We start from the raw sequence: 26,717 nt of genomic DNA, 5'->3' as shown, positions 1-26,717 counted from the left end.
GAATGCATCAAACTGTTTTTCTCTGCATCACAGGACACAATCAATAGAGTGAAAGGCAATATATGGAGTGGGAGAAGATATTTGCAAATTATATATCTGATAAGTTGTTAATATCCAGAATATAAAAGAACTACAACTTCAACAATAACAAAAATAAATTGAGTAAAAAGTGGGCCAAGGACTTATAAACATTTCTCCATAGATGATATACAAAAGACAAACAAGCACATGAAAAGGTGCTCAACATCACTAATAAGCAGAGAAATGCATATCAGAACAATGAGATGTCACCAGATACCCATTAGGGTGACTACTGTCAAAACAGAAAATAAGAATTTGGAACACTTGTGAAATTTTCATGGGACTGTAAAATGATGAAGCTTCTATGGAAACAGTATAGAAGCTCCTCAAAAATCAAAACTGCCATATAATCCAACAGTCCCACTTCTATATATATATCCAAAAGAATTGAAAGCAGAGTCTGAAAAAGACAGCAGCATGCTCATAGCATTATTCATGATAGCCAAGAAGTACAAGCAACCCAAATGTCCACTACAAAATGAATAAACAAAATGTAGTATATATCTATGGTGGAGTATTATTTACTATTAAAAAGGATAAAAATCTTTCCACATGCTACAGCATAAATGAACTTAAGGGCATTATGCTAAGTGAAATAAGTCAGTGACAAAAAGAAATCTTGTATGATTCTACTTATATTAGGTATCTAAAGTACTCAAATTCATAGAAACAAAAAATAAAATGGTAGTTACCACAGATTAAGAGAGAGGAAATGGAGAGTCATTGTTCAATGGGTATAGAGTTTCAGTTTGCAAGAGGAGAAAGAAAAGCTCTGGAAATCGGTTGTACAGCAACAGGAGCACACCCTACACTTCTGAACTGACACTTACAAATGACTAAGATGGTAAAGTTTACTCACTGTTATTCTCTCACTGTTATTCTTTCAAACTTATATTCATTATGAAATGCTACTCTATTATGCATGAAATTCTATGCAGTTTTCCAATACTTAATTTATATTTTCTATCCAGACTGGGCAAGGGCAGTACCTCAGGTGCAAATTTTAAGGAGGTGCCAAAAACTTAATAGTCAAGATAAATAATATTTTAATGCATTATTTTTAAAAATCAAAATTCCATGAGGAACAAAATATCAAAATTTAAATACAGACAGAATCAGTAAAAGTGCCATGTCAAGCTATACTGGGACCTGGGACAAATGAAAAAATCAGTAATACTATTCAAAGTCAAACTTTTTTGTTCTCCACCCACTGTCAGATGATCTTGTCATAATCTTACCAGTGAGACTGAATTCATCTGATCTAACCTCCATCGCATTTCCTCCTCTTTGAGCTGTCAGAATTTCACTTTTCCTTTACTCCTGTCTCTGACATGTTCTCCCTGTTGGTATTTGGTATATTTGGACTCATCTTATTTCCACTATATGTTTCCTGATTATGTTTTTTAATTGATAGCACAACCACACTCCCAGATACTCAAGATTCAATTTGTTACTTTAACTCTACCTTCTCTGTCAACAGTTTTACCCATTAAATTGTAAATTCTAATTGTGGATTCTAACTCAGTCCCTCATTTCTATTTCTGCTGCCACTATCTTTATTTGACACAGCAGTTGTGTTTGCTACTACAATTTGTACCAGTTAAATACCATTAAGAGACTTCTCTGGTGGCTCAGATGGTAAAGCGTCTGCCTACAATGTGGGAGACCCAGGTTCAATCCTTGGGTCTGGAAGATCTCCTGGAGAAGGAAATGGTAACCCGCTTCAGTATTTTTGCCTGGAAAATCCTATGGACAGAGGAACCTGGTAGGCTACAGTCCATGGGGTCACAGAGTCGGACATGAGGGACTTCACTTTCACTCTCTTTCACTTTCTGAATACCATTGAAGTGTCTGTTTACCATGTCATGCCTTTGTATAGTTCAAGCTCTGAAAGAAGTATTCTTTTTCTCTACACTTATGATCATTTTAGCCAGTTCCCAAGAGCCAGTCATTAAGTCTTCAGTGATAAATAAAGCTAGAAATAATCACAACCTCTATGGAGTTTTTATATCAGTCAATTCAGTTCAGTTCAGTCACTCAATCATGTCCAACTCTTTGTGATCCCATGGACTGTGGCATGCTAGGCCTCACTGTCCATCACCAACTCCTGGATTTTACTCAAACTCGTGTCCATTGAGTCAGTGATGCCATCCAACCATCATCCTCAGCTGGTAAAGAATCTGCCTGCAATGCGGGAGACCTGGGTTCGATCCCTGGGTTGAGAAGATCCCCTGGAGAAGAGAAAGGCTACCCACTCCAGTATTCTGGCCTGGTATCAGTCCCACATGATTTAAATCCCTAGTTTTGATCTTATTAATGAAATGTCTCCTATCTGTTACAAGTTGTTAGCTCCCAGAAAGCAAGTTCAATGTATGTACTTTCAACACCAAGCAGAGTGTGAAACTGTGTGAGCGTGCGACGATTGAATGAATAATTACTTTGAATCTCCTTATATAGTAATTTCCCCATATTATACATTATATAACACTAGCCACTTAAATGCTGTTGGCCTGGAGGAGAAAACGGAGGTTCATGAATCGTCACAGACAAAATGTCTCCCCAGGGAATTGAACGTTTTTTATTCGTTCACAGGTTAGGAAGTTAAAATGTTTAAAATGTTCAACATGTTCTCAGCCCTTAGGAAACCACTAGAGTGCAACCAAATACATTAACACTGTCATCTTGAAATAGAGTATATATTTTTCAAGCTTAAGATAACGATTATCTCAAGTGTGCTTTTGAGAAGACCAGATAATTTACACATTAATTAAACTCAATAATACTCTTCTGAAATTGTCATTTGGAAAGAATGGTACCGCATAATACCCACCAGGATATCCATACAAAACAAAAATATATATTCTACAGTAATAAGTGGGCTTATATTACAGTTGATGACATAGCTTTTCTAATTTTCCAGATATTCCAGGGGGGAAATTGCTCCTGAAAAAAGAGTCATCCACAAAATGGCTAACAGGCTTCTGAATGCAGCTGTAAGAAACAGTCATTCGCAAGTGTTTATTGCATACCTACTCTGCTGGAAAGTATTAGCAAAAAGTATTACAGAGCATCATTGATCTTTATTGGAACAAAAGTAGAGAATAGAATTCCAGGAGAAAACATAGAGTAAACCAAAGCATAAATGTGCGCTTGAACAGAGCATCACTATGAAGGAAAACAAATGAATTTAGGAATTCAAATACAATGGGTCAATTCAGGTACTAGGTCACAATAGAAGTAAGCTGACAGATACTTAGGATTTCCAAATTTTATATACATTTCTTCATTTAAAAAGAATTTACTCATGGGTCTGAAATTTTGTGAAAAATTATATTTATTTATTTTATATATAGTAAATAGTTGTTTGCACCTCTCTGTAAACCTATAGGCTTAATCCCTTATATATTGCCCATCCCCCTACAGTCTCTCTAATGGTACCTCTAATTTGTTCTCTATATCTGTGAGTCTGTTTCTGTTTTGCTATATTCATTCATTTTACTTTTTAGAGTCTACATATAAGTGATACCATGCAGTATTTGTCTTTCTCTGTCTGATTTCACTCTCCAAGTTCATCCATGCTCTTGCAAATAGCAAAGTTTTATTTTTTATGACCAAGTAGTATTCCATTGTGTATACATACCACTACTTCTCTATGCATTCATCTGCTGATGGACACCTAGGTTGCTTCTGTCTTGGCTACAGTGAATAATGCTGCTATGTGTCTGTTTTTTGTTGTTGTTGTTGTTGTTGTTGTTGTTTTACCAGTACCACACTGTGTTGATTACTATAGCTTTCTAATACAGTCTGAGGCCAGGGAGGGTGATTTCTCTTGCTCTGTTCTTCCCTCTCAGGATTGTTTTGGCCATTCTGGGTCTTTTGTGTTTCCATAACAATTTTAAACATATTCTAGTTCTATGAAAGGTGACCTTGATTTGCTTTATAGGAATTTGTATTGAACCTATAGATTGCCTTGGGTAGTAAGGCTGTTTTAGCCACATCAGTTCAGTTTAGCCACATGATTACCAAAATTCAGGGTCACTTAATGCAAAACTCATGAATAAGGAAGACAGTATATTTACTGAAAAATATCTGTAAGTAGAACTGTGCAGTTCAAATCATATCATTCTAAGGTCAAGTGTACATGTGAGAGTGACTTTAAGCAGTGGAAATGGCAACCCACTCTACTGTTCTTGCCTGGAGAGTCCCAGGGATGGGAGAGCCTGGTAGGCTGCAGTCCATGGGGTTGCTAAGAGTCAGACAGGACTGAGCTACTTCATTTTCACTTTTCACTTTCATGCATTGGAGAAGGAAATGGCAACCCACTCCAGTGTTCTTGCCTGGAGAATACCAGGGACGGGGGAGCCTGGTGGGCCATCTCTGGGGTCGCACAGAGTCAGACAGGACTGAAGCGACTTAGCAGCAGCAGCAGAGGAGCTAACTGCCTGAGCAGACAGCCCAGAATCTACTTTGCTCCCTAGAGTTGCACCAGAGTCCTGCATTTAGCTCCTGTCTATAATTATATGGGTAGGAGTTTTATATAGGTAAGTAGTCTCAATCCCCATCATTCCAGTGACTCACTGGGGAAATTTATGCTTGTCATCCATGAAATTTTAGGTTCTGTAGGATTAGAGGTCCTAATCCCAAAGTGAGGTGCACTCTTTCCAGGAAATATAGTGAGGGTCTTTTTGAACTATAAAGTAAGGCTGTCTGGAAACCAGTAAATGAGAAGTCAGAATCTAAATAGGGATAATATACTCTGATCACCGAAAGGTCATAGGACTGCTTTTATCAAAGTGGGAGAATATAATTCAGGTGCTCCAGTTGGGTTCTCTTATGACTTCCTATCTCAATTATAACTGTGAATGAACACAAGCCTAAAAAATGTATGGCTTCAGACTTTCCTTGTGGCTCAGCGGATAAGAATGTGCCTGCCACTGCAGGGGATACAAGTTCCATTCCTGGTCCTGGAAGACTCCACATGCACCGCAGCTCCTGAGTGCACACTCTATAGAGCCCGTGAGCAGCAACTACTGAAGCCCCTGTACCCTAGATCCTGCACGCTGCAACCACTGCAGCCCACCTGACTAGAGCCCATGCTCTGCAACAAGACAAGCCACTGCAATGAGAAACTCATGCACCACAACTTGCTGCAATTAGAGAAAGCCCATGCAAAGCAATGAAGACCCAGCACAGTAAAAAACAATAATAAATAAATAATTATATATTTTTAATGTATGGCTTCAAAGGGCTCAGATGCTTCAGGAATGACAGTTTGGATCACACCACTAGGTAAGTTAACAAGACGTACAAATGTAAAAGCGCAAGATGAGGAAGATAGAATCAGATGCTAGTGGAAGGAAAGCTAGTATCAGGTTCAAAACTAACTGCAATGACTGTATCCGCAGTTAGCTCACTAAGGCTTCTAAGTTCGCTCACTCTTCTACATTTTCCCTCAAGAAGAAAGCTCCATGAAGACCCGCTCCATTTGGAAAGTGGAATTATGCCGCACAAGTTATGGACTTGGAGGTGCGCCACTCACATGTCTTTTCAAGACAGCACTTTCTGCGATGAGCATAGCTATTCTCCAGCTGTAGCACCTTCCATATCCTCTCAGCTACAGATCACAAATTGCCTTTGGCCAGTAAGTATAAAACTCCCTTCATTCATTCCCCTTCTTTCAGTGATTCCAGTCTTGCATTACTTGACGACCAATGTCTGCAAATAGCTTTTTCATGTATTTTGCTCAGTTTTTCAGTTGTTTTACATGGAGGAATAATTTCCATTCCAGTTATTGCTACCAGGTTGGAAACAGAAATCCAGTGAACTTTGAATAATGTATTTAATGCTTCCTCAGAAATCATTTATGCCTAATGCACTCAAATTACAGTACAGAGTGAAATACCCAATTAAGTCTAACTTTGGTTGTTTTGATTCAAAGGAAAATGTAAAGAAATTCTAAAACATTTCTTGTCCATAAGCTAAGAATTAGATAAACATTATAATAAATTAGGACACACAAATCATTTTGTTATTGAAAGTTGTTTGGGTAGATCCTGTTATTTAGTTAATGGATCTGATAATATCCACAGGCTTAAAAGACACATATGCCTAAAATCATACATATATATTGATCCCTTTTTAAGATATATATTAGACTTTTTAAGAAAACAACCTAGTCAAATGGATATGTAAGTCAACAAAATATCAGCCCCTGAAATTTTTTAGATGGATCACAATGGAACGAATGTTAAATGCAGCCCTAGGAAACTGCAATGTCATTAGATCATTAAATATTTATATATATGAGAAAAATTGCTTTGAAAGAAATCTAAATATCAACAATCTAATCACTATTTTTCAATGTTATGAGGTTTTCTGGTTTTAACTCTGCAAATATTTAATGGGGCTAATAACTAGACAAATTTTGTATGAAAACTCTAATAATATAAAGATTAAATAAACAAAATCCCAAAGTCTTTCCAGTGATTTGTCTAATTTGCCAAATCTAGTTAGTAACCCAACCTTGTCTAGTGCCCTTTCTACAATTATTATGCTGCCAAAACCATAAATAGCCAATGTCATATGTAACAAACATTCCCTTCTTTCCTCAATAGTTCTTATGACCAGTATTGTAACTTAAGACATCTGTTTCTCATGACTTATCTCAAAGCAAATATTGTCTCAGCATAGTGGTAAGACATTAAACTTCCCCTTTCTCCTTACACCCAAGTGTTATTTCTAGTGACAGGATTGTAATAAGCAAAGAGAATGTAGTTGAATTCTGGGGGAAATGTCAGAAAATATGACGTTAAAGATAAACCTGTATCATAGTGTTGAAGTGAAGTGAAGTGAAAGTCGCTCAGTCGTTTCTGACTCTTTGCTATCCCATAGACTATACAGTCCATGGAATTCTCCAGTTCAGAATATTGGAGTGGGTAACTGGTCCCTTCTCCAGGGAATCTTCCCAACCCAGGGATTGAAGCTGGGTCTCCCACATTGCACGTGAATTCTGTCCTAGCTGAGCTACCAGAGAAGCCCAACTAAGGGATAATCTTGCTTCCCTGGGTGGCTCAGTGGTAAAGAATCCACCTACCAGTGCAAGAGATGTGGGTTCAGTCCCTGGGTCGGAAAGATCCTCTGGAGAAGGAAATGGCAACCCACTCCAATATTCTTTCCTGGGAAATCCCATGGACAGAAAAACCCATGGTGGGTTATAGTCCATGGGATTCCAGAGTCAGACATGTCTTAGTGACTAAACAATAATAAGAACAAAAGAATAATCTTGCTGTTACAAGGTATGGATAGAAGGAATCCAAATAAAAGGCTTGCAATTAAAGGGCACTTTTACACAAATAATAATGATAATTTCATTTTTTAAATTGGCATTAGAACCTTCTGACATTGTTGTTCAGTCACTAAGTTATGTCTGACTCTTTGCAACACCATGAACTGCAACATGTCAGGCTTTCCTGTTCACTATCTAGATTACAGTAAACTAAATTTCATTTTGAATTTGACTTCATATTTAAAGCATTCTTATATTTGCCATGATTAGATCCATTGATATAGATGAAGACAGAAAGCTCAGTTCACTGAACTCGTTTATTCAGCCTCTTTTCATATAGTACTGTTGAAAAAGCTCTTGAGCCATTCTGGATTAAAAATTACCTAAGATGATCAAATGATCTAGTGATGTGATATGTTTGTACAACAAAGTTTATGAAGTCCATATACAAGTTTTTTGGGTTTAATATTAAATTTTCTGTATTTTTATCAACCTCTATGATTCCATTTTTCTTTACCTGACCAAAACATTGTTACCAAGTAGGTAACAATGTGATTTTATCATAATTTTTAAATCATTGTTTCTTTGGAAGAAACAAGTATCAAACACATGTTAAAAAGAAAAAGCTTACTTCACTCTGTATAATCGGCTCCAGTTTCATCCATCTCATTAGAACTGATTCAAATGTATTCTTTTTAATGGCTGAGTAATACTCCATTGTGTATATGTACCACAGCTTTCTTATCCATTTATCTCAGAGTGAAGTAAGCCAGAAAGAAAAACACCAATACAGTATACTAACACATATATATGGAATTTAGAAAGATGGCAATGATGACCCTGTATGCAAGACAGCAAAAGAGACACAGATGTGTAGAGCGGACTTTTGGACTCAGAGGGAGAGGGAGAGGGTGGGATGATTTGGGAGAATGGCATTGAAACATGTATACTATCATGTAAGAAACGAATCACCAGTCTATGTCCGATGCAGGATACAGCATGCTTGGGGCTGGTGCATAGGGATGACCCAGAGAGATGTTATGGGGAGGGAGGAGGGAGGGGGGTTCATGTTTGGGAACGCATGTACACCTGTGGTGGATTCATGTCAATGTATGGCAAAACCAATACAGTATTGTAAAGTAAAATAAAGTAAAAATAAAAATTAAAAAAAAAGAAAAAGCGATTTTGTCAGTGGAATTAAGCTATGCTTCAGTTAATATTCCCAAATAATTTAGATATATCTTTTATTACAACTTGTCTGTACTGTTATTTGAAAAATAAATTTCTTTACATATATGAAATATCAATTTCATATATGAAATGTGAAAGTAATATTTAATATAAAGATAAATTCAGGAGTAGGTTTTCTCAAAAGCTTTTGGTTTGGAGAACTATTTGTTGTGATTACATTTAATATTTTTCTTATTTTAAAATAAAGGAAATATGTTTAATAAAATTTCAATAGGCAATTTAGTTAAGGCCAAAATGTGATTCAGTTATAAACAATGAAAACTCAAATTGCTTTAAAATATGATCATTTGAAATAGCTTTTACTTCATATTCATGCAGGCGTGCTAAGTTCAATGATGTCCAACACTGTGTTACCCCATGGACCGTAGCCCTCCAGGTTCCTCTGTCCATGGGATCACACAGTGTTGGATATGCAAGAATACTGGAGTGGGATGCTGTGGCCTCCTCCAGGGGATCTTTCAGACCCAGGGATCAAACTCACATCTCTTACATCTAATCTACATTCTTGGGAGGGATGCATTTTTTGGTGATTTTTACCTTTAGAAATCCCAACAGCTTCTCACAGTGAATAGATAGGTTGATTTTATGTGTCTGGCAAGGGCAGAAGAAATGTAATCATTTTAAAATATACCCAGGCCTTATTCATAATAAACCCCTCCTCTCTAGGAAGAGAGAAGTCACTGTAACATTATCCTCTAATTCCTGCAAGTTTCAGCACTCTTTCTTACTCTCTTTCTACCCGATTTGAGCTGTTAGTCTCAACTGTACTTTCAGGCAGACTGAAGATGAATTCCATTACACTTCTGTATGTACTCATATCTGTGGCTTCCTCAACTCAGTTTACCTAATTTGTGAAATAAATTTTCATGTTTTCCACCTTTCAAAAATTGGTTAAAATCCCTTAAAAACTTAAAGGCCAATAACTGAGAAAGATGGCGGAGGAATAGGACGGGAAGATCACGTTCTCCCTCACAAATTCCTCAAAAGAACATTTCAACGCTGAGCAAACTCCACAAAACAACTTCTGTAGGCTGGCAGAGGACATCAGGCAACCAGAAAAGCAGACCATTGTCTTCAAAAACAGATTTTTAATCTTTGCTCTTAGGTTTTTGTTGTCAATTTTGTACATTTAAAGACCCAAACTTCACTACCCAAGTTTACCTGAGAGCGAGAATACTGCCTCGACCACTCTCTCCTCCTCTGGACTCTCCTTTTTCTCCACCAGGTGGCCTCTGTCTCTTTTCTCCCCCATCTCTTCTCTATCCAACTCTGTGAATCTCTGTGTGTTCCAGACGGTAGAGAACACCTAAGGAACTGGTTACTGGCAGGATTTGTCTCTCTCCTACTCATTCCTCTCTCTTATCCTCCTGGTCACCTCTGTCTACTTCCTCCCTCTCCTCTTCCCCGTATAACTCTGTAAATACCTCTGAGCGGTCCAGACTATAGAGCGCACATAAGGAAGTGACTACTGGCTAGCTTGCTCTCTCCTCTCTTGATCTCACCGCATCTCATTCCAGTTACCTCTAACTACCCCCTCCATCTTCTCTTCTCCTTGCAACTCAGTGAACCTCTCTGAGTGTCCCTCAATGTGGAGAAACTTTTCATCTTTAACCTAGATGTTTTATCATTGGTGCTGTATAGATGGAGAAGTCTAGAGGCTACTGTAAAAATATAACTGAAAACCAGAAGCAGGAAGCTTAAACCCAAAGCCTGAAAACATTAGAGAACTCTTGAATTCAGGGAACATTAAGCAATAGGAGCTCATCAAATGCCTTCATACCTACACCGAAACCAAGCTCCACCCAAGGGCCAACAAGTTCCAAAACAAGACATACCACGCAAATTCTCTAGCAACACAGGAACACTCCCCTGAGCCTCAATATACAGGCAGCTCAAAATTATCCCAAAACCTTTGATGTCTCATAACCCATTACGGGTCACTCCACTGCACTCCAGAGAGAAGAAACCCAGCTCCACCCACCAAAACTCCAACACAAGCCTCCCTAACCAGGAAACCTTGACAAGCCACTGATAGAACCCCACCCAAAGTGAGGAAGCTCCATAATAAAGAGAACTCCACAAATTATCAAAATATAAAAAGGCCACCCCAAACGCAGCAATATAATCAAGATGAAGAGACAGAGGAATACTCAGCAGGTAAAGGAACAGGAGAGTTGCCCACCAAACCAAACAAAAGAGGAAGAAGTAGGGAATCTACCGGAGAAGGAATTCCGAATATTGATAGTGAAAATGATCCAAAACCTTGAAATCAAAATGGAAACACAGATAAATAGCCTAGAGACAAGGACTGAGAAGATGCAAGAAAGGTTTAACAAGGACCTAGAAGAAATAAAAAAGAGTCAAAATATAATGAATAACACAATAAATGAGATCAGAAACACTCTGGAGGCAACAAATAGTAGAATAACGGAGGCAGAAGATAGGATTAGTGAAATAGAAGATAGAATGGTAGAAATAAATGAATCAGAGAGGAAACAAGAAAAATGAATTAAAAGAAACAAGGACAATCTCAGAGACCTCCAGGACAATATGAAACGCTCCAACATTCGAATTATAGGAGTCCCAGAAGAAGAAGACAGAAAGAAAGATCATGAGAAAATCCTTGAGGAGATAATAGTTGAAAACTTCCCTAAAATGGGGAAGGAAATAATCACCCAAGTCCAAGAAACACAGAGAGTCCCAAATAGGATAAACCCAAGGTGAAACACCCCAAGACACATATTAATCAAATTAACAAAGATTAAACACAAAGAACAAATATTAAAAGCAGCAAGGGAAAAACAACAAATAACACACAAGGGGATTCCCATAAGGATAACAGCTGATCTTTCAATAGAAACTCTTCAGGCCAGGAGGGAATGGCAAGACATACTTAAAGTGATGAAAGACAATAACCTACAGCCCAGATTACTGTACCCAGCAAGGATCTCATTCAAATACGAAGGAGAAATCAAAAGCTTTACAGACAAGCAAAAGCTGAGAGAATTCAGCACCACCAAACCAGCTCTCCAACAAATTCTAAAGGATATCCTCTAGACAGGAAACACGAAAAGGGTGTATAAACCCGAACCCAAAACAATAAAGTAAATGGCAACGGGATCATACTTATCAATAATTACCTTAAATGTAAATGGGTTGAATGCCCCAACCAAAAGACAAAGACTGGCCGAATGGATAAAAAAACAAGACCCCTCTATATGCTGCTTACAAGAGACCCACCTCAAAACAAGGGACACATACAGACTGAAAGTGAAGGGCTGGAAAAAGATATACCACGCAAATAGAGACCAAAAGAAAGCGGGAGTGGCAATACTCATATCCGATAAAATAGACTTTAAAACAAAGGCTGTGAAAAGAGACAAAGAAGGCCACTACATAATGATCAAAGGAACAATCCAAGAAGAACATATAAGAATTATAAATATATATGCACCCAATATAGGAGCACCACACTATGTAAGACAAATGCTAACAAGTATGAAAGGGGAAATCAACAATAACACAATAATAGTGGGAGACTTTAATACCCCACTCACACCTATGGACAGATCAACTAAACAGAAAATTAACAAAGAAACGCAAACTTTAAATGATACATTAGGTCAGTTAGACCTAATTGATATCTATAGGACATTTCACCCCAAAACAATGAATTTCACCTTTTTTTCAAGTGCTCATGGAACCTTCTCCAGGATAGATCACATCCTGGGCCATAAATCTAAACTTGATAAATTCAAAAAAATCGAAATCATTCCAAGCATCTTTTCTGACCATAATGCATTAAGATTAGATCTCAATTACAGGAGAAAAACTATTAAAAATTCCAGCATATGGAGGTTGAACAACACACTTCTGAATAACCAACAAATCACAGAAGAAATCAAAAAAGAAATCAAAATATGCATAGAAACTAATGAAAATGAAAACACAACAACCCAAAACCTGTGGGACACTATAAAAGCAGTGCTAAGAGGAAAGTTCATAGCAATACAGGCATACCTCAAGAAACAAGAAAAAAGTCAAATAAATAACCTAACTCTACAACTAAAGCAACTAGAAAAGGAAGAGTTGGAGAACCCCAGAGTTAGTAGAAGGAAAGAAATCTTAAAAATTAGGGCAGAAATAAATGCAAAAGAAACAGAAGAGACCATAGCAAAAATCAACAAAGCCAAAAGCTGGTTCTTTGAAAGGATAAATAAAATTGACAAATCATTAGCCAGACTCATCAAGAAGCAAAGAGAGAAAAATCAAATCAATAAAATTAGAAATGAAAATGGAGAGATCACAACAGACAACACAGAAATACAAAGGATCATAAGAGACTACTATCAGCAGTTGTATGCCAATAAAATGGACAACGTGGAAGAAATGGACAAATTCTTAGAAAAGTACAATTTTCCAAAACTGAACCAGGAAGAAATAGAAAATCTTAACAGACCCATCACAAGCACGGAAATTGATACTGTAATCAGAAATCTTCCAGCAAACAAAAGCCCAGGTCCAGACGGCTTCACAGCTGAATTCTACCAAAAATTTCGAGAAGAGCTAACACCTATCCTCCTCAAGCTCTTCCAGAAAATTGCAGAGGAAGGTAAACTTCCAAACTCATTCTATGAGGCCACCATCACCCTAATACCAAAACCTGACAAAGATGTCACAAAAAAAGAAAACTACAGGCCAATATCTCTGATGAACATAGATGCAAAAATCCTCAACAAAATTCTAGCAATCAGAATCCAACAACACATTAAAAAGATCATACACCATGACCAAGTGGGCTTTATCCCAGGGATGCAAGGATTCTTCAATATCCGCAAATCAATCAATGTAATTCACCACATTAACAAATTGAAAAATAAAAACCATATGATTATCTCAATAGATGCAGAGAAGGCCTTTGACAAAATTCAACATCCATTTATGATAAAAACTCTCCAGAAAGCAGGAATAGAAGGAACATACCTCAACATAATAAAAGCTATCTATGACAAACCCACAGCAAACATTATCCTCAATGGTGAAAAATTGAAAGCATTTCCCCTAAAGTCAGGAACAAGACAAGGGTGTCCACTTTCACCGCTACTATTCAACATAGTTCTGGAAGTTTTGGCCACAGCAATCAGAGCAGAAAAAGAAATAAAAGGAATCCAAATTGGAAAAGAAGAAGTAAAACTCTCACTGTTTGCAGATGACATGATCCTCTACATGGAAAACCCTAAAGACTCCACCAGAAAATTACTAGAGCTCATCAATGAATATAGTAAAGTTGCAGGATATAAAATCAACACACAGAAATCCCTTGCATTCCTATACACGAATAATGAGAAAGTAGAAAAAGAAATTAAGGAAACAATTCCATTCACCATTGCAACAAAAAGAATAAAATACTTAGGAATATATCTACCTAAAGAAACTAAAGACCTATATATAGAAAACTATAAAACACTGATGAAAGAAATCAAAGAGGACACTAATAGATGGAGAAATATACCATGTTCATGGATTGGAAGAATCAATATAGTGAAAATGAGTATACTACCCAAAGCAATTTACAAATTCAATGCAATCCCTATCAACCTACCAGCCACATTTTTCACAGAACTAGAACAAATAATTTCAAGATTTGTATGGAAATACAAAAAACCTCGAATAGCCAAAGCAATCTTGAGAAAGAAGAATGGAACTGGAGGAATCAACTTGCCTGACTTCAGGCTCTACTACAAAGCCACAGTCATCAAGACAGTATGGTACTGGCACAAAGACAGACATATAGATCAGTGGAACAAAATAGAAAGCCCAGAGATAAATCCACACACATATGGACACCTTATCTTTGACAAAGGAGGCAAGAATATACAATGGAGTAAAGACAATCTCTTTAACAAGTGGTGCTGGGAAAACTGGTCAACCACTTGTAAAAGAATGAAACTAGATCACTTTCTAACACCGCACACAAAAATAAACTCAAAATGGATTAAAGATCTAAATGTAAGATCAGAAACTATAAAACTCCTAGAGGAGAACATAGGCAAAACACTCTCAGACATAAATCACAGCAGGATCCTCTATGATCCACCTCCCAGAATGCTGGAAATAAAAGCAAAAATAAACAAATGGGATCTAATTAAAATTAAAAGCTTCTGCACAACAAAGGAAAATATAAGCAAGGTGAAAAGACAGCCTTCTGAATGGGAGAAAATAATAGCAAATGAAGCAACTGACAAACAACTAATCTCAAAAATATACAAGCAACTTCTGCAGCTCAACTCCAGAAAAATAAACGACCCAATCAAAAAATGGGCCAAAGAACTAAATAGACATTTCTCCAAAGAAGACATACGGATGGCTAACAAACACATGAAAAGATGCTCAACATCACTCATTATTAGAGAAATGCAAATCAAAACCACAATGAGGTACCACTTCACACCAGTCAGAATGGCTGCGATCCAAAAATCTGCAAGCAATAAATGCTGGAGAGGGTGTGGAGAAAAGGGAACCCTCCTACACTGTTGGTGGGAATGCAAACTAGTACAGCCACTATGGAGAACAGTGTGGAGATTCCTTAAAAAATTGCAAATAGAACTACCTTATGACCCAGCAATCCCACTGCTGGGCATACACACCGAGGAAACCAGAATTGAAAGAGACACATGTACCCCAATGTTCATCGCAGCACTGTTTATAATAGCCAGGACATGGAAACAACCTAGATGTCCATCAGCAGATGAATGGATAAGAAAGCTGTGGTACATATACACAATGGAGTATTACTCAGCCGTTAAAAAGAATTCATTTGAATCAGTTCTGATGAGATGGATGAAACTGGAGCCGATTATACAGAGTGAAGTAAGCCAGAAAGAAAAACACCAATACAGTATACTAACACATATATATGGAATTTAGGAAGATGGCAATGACGACCCTGTACGCAAGACAGGGAAAGAGACACAGATGTGTATAACGGACTTTTGGACTCAGAGGGAGAGGGAGAGGGTGGGATGATTTGGGAGAATGACATTCTAACATGTATACTATCATGTGAATTGAATCGCCAGTCTATGTCTGACGCAGGATGCAGCATGCTTGGGGCTGGTGCATGGGGATGACCCAGAAAGATGTGATGGGGAGGGAGGTGGGAGGGGGGTTCATGTTTGGGAATGCATGTAAGAATTAAAGATTTTAAAATTTAAAAAATAAAAAACTAAAAAAAAAATAAAAAAATAAAAATAAAAAATAAAAATTAATAACTAAAAAAAAAAAACTTAAAGGCCTTATCCCATTTTGGGTTTATTTTTCAATGTGTTTTCAAAATGGTTACATGGATATTTAGAATAAGACTGATTTTTATACTGGTATTTAACAAATGACTACCTAAAAACTTGAATAATTTCTTCTATTGCTATTGCCTGTATCTGCTTCCCTGAATAATCATATGCTGTAAAACTAGTTTTCAAAGTCTCTTATTTTCCTTGTAATATTGAAAAGACAATATTTCTAAACTATAAAAACTTAAGATAAAAGCAGAGTTTTTTATTAACTTTAATGGGAAGATCTTTTTATTTTAATATATTCATAAGGCTAAATTTTACTTTGAAATGGTGCTTTTGTCATATAAAGTATCTGACTTCTATTCCAGATAACTAAGTTTAAAAAATAAAACCACACAAATGGATGCTTAATATTGTCTAATATTCTTAACTGGATCCAATATATTTAAATATATTTTTCTTCTTTTAAACATTTTTGATGTATACTTATTTGCTTACATTTCCTAATTTCAAAGTGTTTTCATTCCCTATGTCATACAATTTTTGAATTTCAACATGCTGCTGTTTTTATAGTCTCATTTTAAAAGAAACTCAATGTCCAAGAATAATACAAAGAATATCACCCAAATTCCACACTTGTTAACATTTACTGTATTTATTTTCTTTCTCTCTTTCCAATATGGTAATTTTAAAATTCCATTATTCCCTTTACACTATACTAGCTGATATTCTACCATTTGTTCACTTACTGATAGAAGAATAATTTCACAGCTTTTATTTCACACAATGGATTTGAATCCAGTACTATCAATCTTTACTTCAAAGCTAAAATTGCTCCAGCTTTGGCCAGTATGAGTCTTTAAGCTGTCTTCCCTGTTCTATGTAAAAGTCTCCAGTTTTTAAGCACCCACCTATTGTGTAGCACAAACTACCCCAAATACATAACAATGACAGATATGCCTAATTTTTTTTTTTAATCTCTACATTCAAATCAAGAGAAACATCTCTTTGGACTAGACATACAGAGCAATAAATTAAGGCTGATGTCAAAGCATTGATGGACTTGAACCAGAAAACCAGTAGAGGGAGATACGAGTTTGTATAGAGTAATAGAGACTATCACAGCAGTTAAATTAGGTGTCACTCCATGAGTGTAAGGATTGTAGCAGAATTTCCCCACTCATACATAGAATAAGTGAAAAATGTTTGGTACCTACTCAAGGCTGAGTTGTATATCATCTAACAAAGGTAATGTCAATTAGGGCTGGGTGTAAATGTCCACTGACTCCGTTTCTGGATCTAGAAGATAACTGTGGGATAGAAGTGTTCAGCCACTGCTGTAAGACCTGCTTCTAGACCAGGACCTCAGAGGCCTGGGGGAAATAGCCACAGAACTGCGAGACAAGGGAGGGTGAACATAAAGTCAAACAGGTAAGCAGACAGCTTCCCACAAAAGTCTGTGTGCATGCTCAGTCATGTCCGACTCTTTGCGACCCCATGGACTATAGCCCACCCAGCTTCTCTGTCTATGGAATTTTCCAGGCAAGAATACTGGAGTTGGTTGCCATTTCCTACTCCAGGGGAATCTTCCCGACCCAGGAATTGAACCCACATCTCTTGTGTCTCCTGCACTGGCAGTCAGATTCAGCTCAAGACCAAACTGCAATTCTAAATCTTATAAAGAAATTCGATGACAAGGCTTTAAATATACTGGAGCTAGTACATTTAAAATAATAGAAAAGTAAAAAGAACTTTAAAATAGGTATTCCAGAGAGCAATGTGGAGTGTGGGGATTTTGCTTCAAAAACCTGTTCTAAAGAAATGAAAATGCTGGCTAAATGAGATAAAAAAGAAAACCATAGCAGCATTTGCTTGGCAAGAGCTCATCCGTGGGTTTCTTAGAATGTCTGTATGTCTCCTAGAGTGTTCATACAGAAGCAGGCAGTAAGGAATTTGATTCCTAGAGGGGAAAGGGGAACAGAATGGTCCAGCAGGAAATGGTGGATCTGAGAAAGATCACTACTTGAAGCTGGAGCTATCAAGCTACCAGACTTCTGAAAGACAATTGAAAAACCTCTGCAAATCTCTGGGGCTAGATGGGCAGAGAAACAATCTCACTTCTAGGAACTGAGCCAAACCACCTTCTGTCTCCATGACTGCCTTTGTCAGAGGCTTAGAGCCAGAACTCTAAGACATGATTGTCTGGCCTGGTTATGTCCTCTAAAGGTGAGTTTATTAATCAATGTCTTAATAGGATATTTTACTTCACATTTTTAGTTAACTGATTGATAAGATAGCAATAAATTAGTAATGCCACACAAACAAGGGCAAATGGCCAGATGGCAGACACATAAAGTTTGCTGTTGCATTCACTGGGAGAAAACTCAGGAAGACAGGAGCAGTAGCAGGCTTGCATGGCCCTCATTGCCTGTCATACGATGATGGCGGAGAGCAACCTGACAGATATTAGACTCCAGCAGAGGGATCCTGATGATATGGCCATGGGGCTTCAAGAAAGGTCATTAAAGAAGCCGTAATCCCTGCTTATTTAAGTTATATGCAGAGTATATTATGAGAAACATTGGGCTGGAAGAAGCACAAGCTGGAATCAAGATTGCCGGGAGAAATATCAATAACCTTAGTTATGCAGATGACACTATCCTTACAGCAGAAAGTGAAGAACTAAGGAGACTCTTGACGAAAGTAAAAGAGAGTGAAAAAGTTGGCTTAAAGCTCAACATTCAGAAAACGAAGATCATGGCATCTGGTCCTATCACTTCATGGGAAATAGATGGGGAAACAGTGGAAACAGTGTCAGACTTTATTTTGGGGGGCTCCAAAATCACTGCAGATGGTGATTGCAGCCATGAAATTAAAAGACGCTTACTCCTTGGAAGGAAAGTTATGACCAACCTAGATAGTATATTCAAAAGCAGAGACATTACTTTGCCAACAAAGGTCCATCTAGTCAAGGCTATGGTTTTTCCTGTGGTCATGTATGGATGTGAGAGTTGGACTGTGAAGAAGATTGAGCACCAAAGAATTGATGCTTTTGAACTGTAGTGTTGGAGAAGACTCTTGAGAGTCCCTTGGACTGCAAGAAAATCCAACCAGTCTATTCTAAAGATCAGCCCTGGGATTTCTTTGGAAGGAATGATGCTAAAGCTGAAATTCCAGTACTTTGGCCACCTCATGAGAAGAGTTGACTCATTGGAAAAGATTCTGATGCTGGGAGGAATTGAGGGCAGGAGGAGAAGGGGACAACAGAGGATGAGATGGTTTGACGGCATCACTGACTCGATGGACATGAGTTTGGGTAAACTCCAGGAGTTGGTGATGGATAGGGAGGTTTGGTGTGCTGAGATTCATGGGGTCACAAAGAGTTGGACACAACTGAGCAACTGAACTGAACTGAATTATTCCTCTGGTATAAATGTGGGGTGGATATAACAGCGATACAGTGGTAGAAGATGTGGATCCGGCTGCTCTCCTGACATCCCACATAAGCAGTGGAGAGGAAAATCAACCCACCCTTGGTATGATCAGAGGCTAGCATCCAAGACTAGCAGACAGTGCTCTATGTAATGGAAGCTAGTTGCTGGATTCACCACACTAGTGTTCATGGTTAGGTATGTACGAGTCTCCTTCTTGGCATTAACAGGGAGCTCGGCTCCATGTTTTGTGGTTAGCTGGGATCTGTTGCCTTAAGCAGTTGGCTTTACTTGGTTTATGAGAAGCTTTGCAAGAGGCAAAGTCCTCTATAGTTGGTCAGCTAAAGGGAATCAGTCTGGGAAAATCTCTCACTTCTTAGAAGAGATAGAGAAAATTTGAACAATATCATTTATAAGTTTGATCTAATGAACAACTGTAAAATATTACTCCAAAGAATCAGAATATATGCAGTATTTTTTAAAATGTGAGAAATGTTTTCTAAATGGACAATCTTTTACATGTTACACACAACTCATTTTCTGCTCAAGTGCAACTTACTTTAGAAGACACTAACAAAATACTTTAAAAGCCATAGCTGCAGAAATTTTGAAAATATTCTTATAAAATTAAAAATAAAATTAAATCATAAACGAAAGAAGTGAATTTGAAACAAAAAGATGAAAAAAAAGGATCAGTGTGCCTAGTTGATAGCATAATGACAGAGAGAAACATCTCGTTAGTTTAAAACTGTGTATCTCCACTGTGATATATTTTGTGGACAAGGAAATCTTCAAGAAAATCTTACATTGTGTTCAATAATCATATTGCTAAAAGCAAAACTGGTACTATTTTCCTGAAAATATTGGGTGAGTGTATTCCAACGTAGGAGCTTCTCCTAGACAAAGATGAGACAATTTAAGTATCAAAAAGAATAAAACAGATATGACTATCCTGGAAAACTGCAATATGTACTATGACTAAAATATATATAAATATATGTACATATGCATACATATCTATTATACTATACACACACACATATATATACACATATTCTATAAATCAGAAATTCCACTCATAGGTGTGTCTCCAATGAGTACATATGCTCATTAAGACTTGTACAAGAATGTCCATAGAAACACTATTCTTATAACTAAAACCTGAGGATAACCCAAAACTCAGCAAGATAGAATGGGTAAATTAAAAGTAGCTTAATCCATACAAGGAATATTATACGAAAATAAGGATGAACAAACTTTTTATGTAAAGTAACAGATGAAATTCACAAAATTAATGTAGAATAAAGGAAGTGCAAAGGGTACATACTATATGAAGCCATTTATACTAGTGTAGGAAATCCTCAAAAGTAAGCTATGGTGTTAGAAGGCAGGACAAGTTCCCCTGGAAATACTACTACCAAATGTAAGAAATGCTGCTTGAAATAACTAATTTATATACTTATGATCTGTAGACTTATATGCATATGTTATTTTTCAAAGTAGAGTTTACATTAAAAAGGAATCAGAACTTCCACTGCTAGGAAAAATGAGGCAGCTTGCAACAGAGCAGCCGTTTCACTAAAATCAGCTAGGGAAAAAAAGAATAGCTACAGTGAATTGTAGCACATCAGATATATTAAAATTTCCAAGTTCAAAATGATCCATTTTTAAGGTTTATCATTCACCTTTGGGGGCGATAAGGAATCAAATTTTTGTTCTAAAACTGATACATAAAAGGAAAATATTAAGCATTTCTGCTGTCTATCCTACAAGTAACAGGGTCCCCAAATAATTGATAGAATTAGAATATAAAAAGCGCTAGGAGGCTAGAAGGCATGCTAGAAAGTGCTAAAAGAAGTGTTATAATTAGAAACTACCATTTTGTAAGATAGTGAATATGAGACCTATATAATGATGGTCAGTGGCTGCTAAAAACCATTGAAAAGCAGATGAAAGACTTTATGAAAATGACTGAATTCTTTGATCATTTTTAATGTTTTCAAGAGATAATCAAGCTTTATGTACTTCCTGATGTGATGAAACATGAAATGCACACCATAGTTGATGTACTCTGAAGTAGATCAAATCTTATAAAGCCTCCAGAACTAATTACCAGTTTATTGGAAATATTAATACCAGACACAGATTTTGCAATTAGCAAAATACAGAACATGGGGAATTACACTGGACAAATACCTATTTCTTTTTACAAATGTGTTGAAGAAAAAGGGGAGAGAACAAATAGAGTAAGAGATATGAGTCTCATCAACCAAACACAATGTGTGAACTATGTTTGAATATTGACTCAAGCAAGGTAATTTGTAAGGGAAAATGTGAGACAATAGGGAAGATTCAGCACCATTTGATAATTTAAGTTACTTTCGTTAAACTTTTAGCTGTGATAATAACATTCTGATTGTTATAAAAAAAGAGTCTGTATCTTTTGAATTTCAGAAAGAAGTATTTAAGAGTGAAGTGAGTTCAAATCTTATGTTTGCTTCAAAATAATCCAGTGAAAGTGAAAAATTAAGGGATATTTGAACATTATTGACAAAATTGATAATTATTGAATCTGGGTGATGGTCCATGGGGATTCATTATACTATTCTATTTCATATATGTTACAAGTATGTGTGTTAGTCACTCAGTCATGTCTGACTTTGTGACCTCATGGACTATAGCAATATGTTACAAAGATACTACTAAATAAAACCATGCCATTAAATAAATCTTAAGAGAACTATAATTTTTTAGAACTGGATGATAAAAATAAATCATTTATAAACTAATGGCTTTAAAGCAACTAAAGCAACAAATTATTACTTTTAATTCATAAATTAGAAAAGGCTAAATAATTTGAAAATAAATCTCTAAAAGATATAAATAAACTATGGATAACAGCAGAAATTGATGCAATAGAAAATAAAGATGCAATGGATTCAATAAGCAATGGATTCAACCATTCAGCAATACAATGGATTCAATGCCAAGATTCAATAAACACAAAAATCAAAACAATAAAATTTGTAAACATTAAAAAATTGATCAAAAATATTTTAATTTATATAACACATAGCTAGAGTTGTTAGAACCAGGAAAAAGATTCTAACATGAATGAATTAAAGAAAAGATATTAATAATTTAAATTCCCTTTCTGTTAAACAGTATAAGAAATACATCCTCTCCAATTGTGAACAAGATTGCAAGCAATCAAGAAGCTAAAATCTTAAAAGAGAATAGATTCAGAAAGATAAACATGGCTCCAAACTTAATTTGTCCTGACAGTATTTGCATATCCAGAAGAAATTGCTATACAACTGAGCCAGATTTTAGTCAGTCTCAGGAGGATAGGGGAATCCATCAAAGTCCAGTATCAAGTTAAAAGGGAGATTTTGATAAACCATGAGCCATTTTAGCTAAGACTCTGAACACCAGAGGGTGACGATAAACTGAAAGTAAAACAGTCTCTTAAGGACTTTCAGTCCACTTGTAATTATTGAGTAGTGCAAGGAACCTCAAGCCTAAAATGTTATTTAAAGATGATATGATGGAAAAAAAAGATGATATGATGGATATGAATATACAGCCTCTCCAGTACCTGGCAATAGCCAATAAAAATCCTAAGTTTACTGATTTTTCCAAAATTGCAAAGTTTAACAAAGATATATTGAAATATGAAAACAAGACATGATAAGAAAATAACAGCATAGACATCAGAAAAGAAACCAGAGACAAAAAAAGAACTAGAGACATAAAAGTTTGGTAGGAAAGTATAAAAAGTGACATAAATATTTTTAAAAATTATATAAATAATAACAGGAATACAGTGATTGAAATTAATTACTCAATGCAAGGCTTAACAACCAAAGACAATTTTTGGCACTTGCACAGAAACAGATATATAGATCAATGAATGGAATAGACTAGACAGCACAGAAATTATAAACCTACACTCATACTGTCAATTAATCTTTAACAAATAAAGCAAAAATATGCAATGGAGAAAAGACAGTCTCTTCTGCTAGCGGTACTGGGAAAGCTCAATAGACACATGTAAATCAATGAAATTAGAGTACTCCCTCACACCATATACAAAAATAAACTCAAGATAGTTTAAAGACTTAAAAATATAAGATGTGACACCATAAAACTCCTAGAAGATAACATAAAACATTCTTGGACATAAATCATAGCAATATATTTTAATCTTCCAAAGTAAAAGAAATAAAAGCAAAAATAAGCAAATGGGACCTAATCAAGATTAAAGCTTTTGCACAGCAAAGGAAACTCTCACCAAAATGAAAACAGCTCCTAAGGGATGGGAGAAAATATACACAAATGATGCAGTGATAAATGGTAATATCCAAAATATATATACAGCTCATATAACTTAATATCAAAAAGAAACAACCCAATCAAAAAATAGGCAGAAGACCTAAACAGACATTTCTCCAAAGAAGACCTACAGATAGCCAATGGGCACATGAAACAATACGTGGCATCAATAATTATTAGAGAAATGCAAGTCAAAACTAAAATGAGGTATCACCTCACACCTGTCAGGATGGCTATCATCAAAAAGTTTGTAAATAATAAATGCTGGAGAGGATGTGTAAAAAGGAAATTCTTGTACACTGTTGGTGGGAATGTAAATTGGTACCCCTACTATGAAGAACAGTATGGAGGTTCCTTAAAAACCTAAAAATAGAACTACTATGTGTCCACCAATTCCACTCCTGGCTATACATCCAGAAAAAATGAAAACAGTAATGCAAAAGGATGCATGCACCCCAATGTTCATAGCAGCAATATTTTACAATAGCCAAGGCAAGAAGCAAGCTAAGTGTCCATCAACAGACCAATAAAGAAAATGTAGTATTTAAATATAATGGAATGTTACTCAGCCATAAAAAAGAATGAAATATTGCTATCTGCAGCAACATGGATGGACACAGAGAATATCATACTAAGTCAAGTAAGTCAAAGAAAGACAAATATTATATGATATCACTTAAATATGGCATCTAAAAAATAATACAAATGAATCTCTCTATGCAAAAGAGAAACAGACTCACAGACAGAACACACACTAGTGGTTACTGAAGGGAAGAAGAGGGGAGGTGGGATAACAAATACAAACTACTACACATAAAATAGATAAACAACAAGGATTTACTGTATAGCACAGGGAGCTATATTCAATATCACTTAACTACCTATAATGGAAAATAATCTGAAAAAATATATATATATATAACTGAATCACTTTGCTGTATAGCTGAAACTAACACAATATTGTAAATTAACTACACTTTAATATTTTAAGTGACAAATATTAAGAAAAATAATATAAATTGTAAGACTGAGAATATGATTGAAATTAATTACTCATGCAAGGCTTAATAACTGAAGAGAATTAGTGAACATGAAATTAAGAACTACAAAAATAGAAAATGCAAAAAGCTAAGCTAAAATGACATAAAATTAAATAGAAGTTCTATAATGTTTTAACTTAAATCCTACTTTAACAAAGAAAAATAGAGCATATTTGGTAATAAAAATTTTGAAAAATATTTGAGAGTGGTGAAAAATGTCAGTACAGAATTCTAGAACTTGCAGCATACATAACAAGAAATTTAAGCACAGAGCATCACAGTGAAACTAAAAGAAATCAAAGATGAAGCAGAAGAAAACGCTGCAAGACTAACAGAAAAACTAATTTTAAAAAACTGTGCAGATTGACAGTTGACTTCTCAACTGAAACAAAAGAAACCAGCAAATAGTGAAGTTATATCATAAAATTTTCTGCAGCAAAATAAAATTCTAACAACCTAGAATTATTGCATTTATGCATTGCAAAAAACACCCTTTAATAACTAAGTAAAATAAAATTTTTTATAAGAAAATTTGGATTTGCCATCAGCAAACATAGTCTAGAGTAATTTATAAAGGATACTACAAGCAAGGAAAAAAATCAACTGGAAAAAACAAAAAGCCACCAACATTGTTGTATATGTGGCTAAACTGAAAGGACATGAACCTTAAACAGCAATGATGACATATTTGGAGGTTTATAAAATACAGGTCCAAAATATCATGCAAGTCAGTAGAGGAATAAATGTAATTAATGTGCTATGATCCTTTTATTCTTTAATAAGAGAGTAAAATTATTAATATTAGATTTTAATAAGCAAAGGTGGCTTTTAAAAAAAGCTGTCTTAAAACTTAATATTCAGTAAACTAAGATCATGGCATCCAATCCCATCATTTCATGGCAAATAGATGGGGAAAAAATGGAAACAGTGGCAGATTTTATTTTCTTAGTCTCTAAAATACTGCAGATGGTGACTGCAGCCATGAAATTAAAAGACACTTGCTTCTTGAAAGAAAAGCTATGAAAACCTAGACAGTGTGTTAAAAAGCAGAGACATCACTTTGTAAACAAAAGTCCATATACTCAAAGCTATGGCTTTTCCAGTAGTCATGTATGGATGTGAGAGTTGGACCATAACGAAGGCTGAGTGCTGAAGAATTGATGTTTTTGAACTGTGGTGCTGGAGAACACTCTTGAGAGTCCCTTGGATAGCAAGGAGATTAAACCAGTCAATCCTAAAGGAAATCAACCCTGAATATTCATTGGAAGGACTGGTGCTGAAACTGAAGCTCCAATCTTTGGTCACCTGATGCAAAGAGCCAACTCATTGGAAAAGACCCTGCTGCTGGGAAAGATTGAAGGTGGGAGGAGAAGTGGGTGACAGAGGATGAGATGATTGGATGGCATCACCAAATTAATGGACATGAGCTTGAGCAAACTCTGGAAGACAGTGAAGGACAGAAAAGCTTGGCATTCTGCAGTCCAGTGGGTCACAAAGAGTCAGACAGGGCTGAATGACTGAACAACAACAAGAAGTAAATGATTTACCTTAGAATTTCTAGGTTAGCCTAGAAAGAGTGCATAATGTTCAAAATAGTAACAGTGGAAAAAATTGATAAAGAGTAATATATACAAAAGAGAAAAAGAAGAAATAGAAAATGTGAGGGTATGAAGAAAAAACAAAATCTGAAAGTATATTTAAATCCCAATGTATCAATAATTATAGTAATTGTAAATTATTTGTGTACTCCAGTTAAAAGTTAAATATTGTCAAACTGTATTTTAAAAAATTGTATGCTATGAATAAGAAACATCAAAAATAATCAGGCAAAGAGAGAATGCAAGTATTTTCTATTAATATCGAACAAAACAGTCTTAAAGGCAAAAGGTGTTACTATAGATAAAGATGGTTAATTAATACAGATAAATTGTGTTATGGACCAGGAATATTTAGCTATTTTAAATTTGTATGCACCTAAGAAAATTTTTCTGTCATGAGAAAT

The sequence above is a fragment of the Ovis canadensis genome, chromosome 6 (genome assembly GCF_042477335.2).
Source record: "Ovis canadensis isolate MfBH-ARS-UI-01 breed Bighorn chromosome 6, ARS-UI_OviCan_v2, whole genome shotgun sequence".
NCBI lineage: Eukaryota > Metazoa > Chordata > Mammalia > Artiodactyla > Bovidae > Ovis > Ovis canadensis.
The sequence above is the reverse complement of the archived record's forward strand: the minus strand, read 5'-3'. Positions refer to the sequence as shown.